Raw genomic sequence first — 2,290 nt, forward strand, 5'->3', positions numbered from 1 at the left:
CAGGAAGAAAAACATCACTCTGTATGTGAAAACAATGGGACTGTCTTTGACAACATAAAATTCAAACAGGTGAAATGTAATAAATTTTCATTAACCGCAACCATACCTCAGAAACAGGGAGGGGGGGCGGGGATGCTCTCCGTGTCTTTCAGCTTCACTTGAGGATAGCTGCCAGTCAGATATATTGAACAGTTTCACGGGCTGCTCTGCCTCAGTGAGCAAAGCTATCGTAAGAAACCAGCAGAGAGTAGCATACTTTCTGTGGGGCTGGGAAAACAAAGGGTAGAGCATTAGACACACACAACAAACACTCAGAAGAGAAACTACAAAAAAAAAGAGCAATCAGTCTGTGTAAGAGTACTATTTTTTTAACGCGAACTTATTCACCTATTTGAAGATCCAATTTGCCAAATTACAACATTTGAAAATTACCGTGATCTGATATCATAACAAAGGCATTGATGTGTGCAGCCACTGGTGTGTGTTCTTATGCCTCTGCCTTTGTCTATTGTTCTTCAAGTGACTGCCTGATAATCTTCACTCTTTATCTCCTCAAAGATCTCTTAAGGTCTAAAGAAATAAAATCCTTGGAGGTATCATTGAGAGACATAAGATATGCAAGAGTGAATTTCTAACATGGACGAGCTTACCACAGGCATCTTTTCCACTTGGGTAAAAAAAAAAAAAAAAAAAAAAAAAGAGCATCTCTCGTTTTGTGGTCCACTTGGCAAAGCTAGATCCTTGGCTGGATGTAACAGCATGATCAGAGCAAGTAGGGGTCTGGCCACTGGAAGGGGCACTTCCTAATTAACGCCTCAGTGACACACGTCCTCTTAGATCCAGCCCTGTAACAGGATGTGGTTTTGGCAGTACTCGTTCTCAGAACAAAAACATAAGGAATACAGGGCATCTGTCTGTCCATCAACTCTCTGGGTGACACACTGGAAGTCAGCAAGACCTGGATCTCTGTCTTAAACACACATCTGACATCCAAAAACACAAGTGCTTCCATAGCCTGAAGTCATATTACCTTCCAGGGTATTCCTAGCAGGACTCAAAAACTAAACCTCCTTAGTTAGGATCTATCCCTGCAAAGAACGCCTCAAATTTCCATCATAGTTTCTTTTGCCATTATGGAGACTTTTCAACCGTTCCCAAGGATATTGCCAAAGATTCAGGAGATTTTTAGAGTCTCTCTTTTGTTCATACCTGGGAGAAAGGAGTTGTTTAGAGCATTATCATTGCTCCAGGCATTTACTTTTTTATTTATTTTCTCCGTTTCCCCCCTTCACAATACAGACCAGGCAAAGGGCCTAGGCTGGGATATGTATGGGCAGGTTCACTCTGCCTCCTCTTTCAGTAGAGTCAGTTTATGAACACAGCCAACGGCAAGCACCAGGAGGCTGCCTGAGTCATTTTAAGACAAAAGACACTGGTGCTTTGTCTAAAGAAAGAAGCACTTCTAGACCAAAAGGTGAAAGTGTGTCAATCATGTAAAATGGACTGAAAGACCCAGATGTGTGCTGAGATCTGCCTCTTTTCTGTCCCATATTTCTCTACCCCAAGTTCAAACTCTTCTTCTCTTGTTTACAGGCTCAGCATCTTCCAAAGACCAAGAGTCAGTACGGATACTAAGCAATGGGAACATAAAGGAGTCCTAATTTAAAGTCTCGAGTCTTAGCTTCTGCTATCACTGTCCTTATCTGGCCCCTTCAGATCCAGCTGTGACCATTTGCCCAGTTATGGTCATTTAAGCTGCACATGAACCCACACTCCAGCCCATCAGCCACGAGCTGCTCTTTATTCAGCCATGTCATAGCTAGTGAAGTATAACAACACCATCCACGGGACTGCCTGAGGCCCATGAAGTCAAAGAGAGAGCTAGATTCACACCAAAAGGAAAACTTGTGAACATTTGTATTTATAAACTGGTGAGCTTTATTTGACAAATTTCATCGAGGATTTTAATGGACTCTGGATGATAGCCAGGGAAGATAAAGTAGAGGTGACAACTATGTCTTAAGTATAGTCCTTTTCAAAAACAGGATGACAAAATTGCTTTTTTAGTTTTACCACTGGTTCATGTGTTAAAATATAATTTATATGAGACTTAATAGTTATTTAAAATAATGGAAAGTGGGACGCTTAGGTGACTCAGCCGGTTAAGCCACTGCCTTCAGCTCAGGTCATAATCTCAGGGTCCTGGAATCGAGCCCCGCATCGGGCTCCTTGCTCAGCGGGGAACCTGCTTCTCCCTCTCTCTGTCTGCCTCTCTACCAACTTGTGATCT

At 42.3% G+C, this 2,290-nt stretch overlaps 1 non-coding gene across 1 annotated transcript; it reads right to left on the reverse strand.

Moving 5' to 3' along the window:
* Positions 1–1,275: 1,275 nt before the first annotated feature.
* On the reverse strand, positions 1,276–1,405 carry LOC123389553. The gene has a single exon (XR_006604167.1). It is a non-coding gene; the product is annotated as a small nucleolar RNA SNORA51 (small nucleolar RNA).
* Positions 1,406–2,290: the final 885 nt, after the last annotated feature.

The sequence above is a fragment of the Mustela putorius genome, unplaced genomic scaffold (genome assembly GCF_011764305.1).
Source record: "Mustela putorius furo isolate JIRA1106 unplaced genomic scaffold, ASM1176430v1.1 tig00003983_pilon_pilon_pilon, whole genome shotgun sequence".
NCBI lineage: Eukaryota > Metazoa > Chordata > Mammalia > Carnivora > Mustelidae > Mustela > Mustela putorius.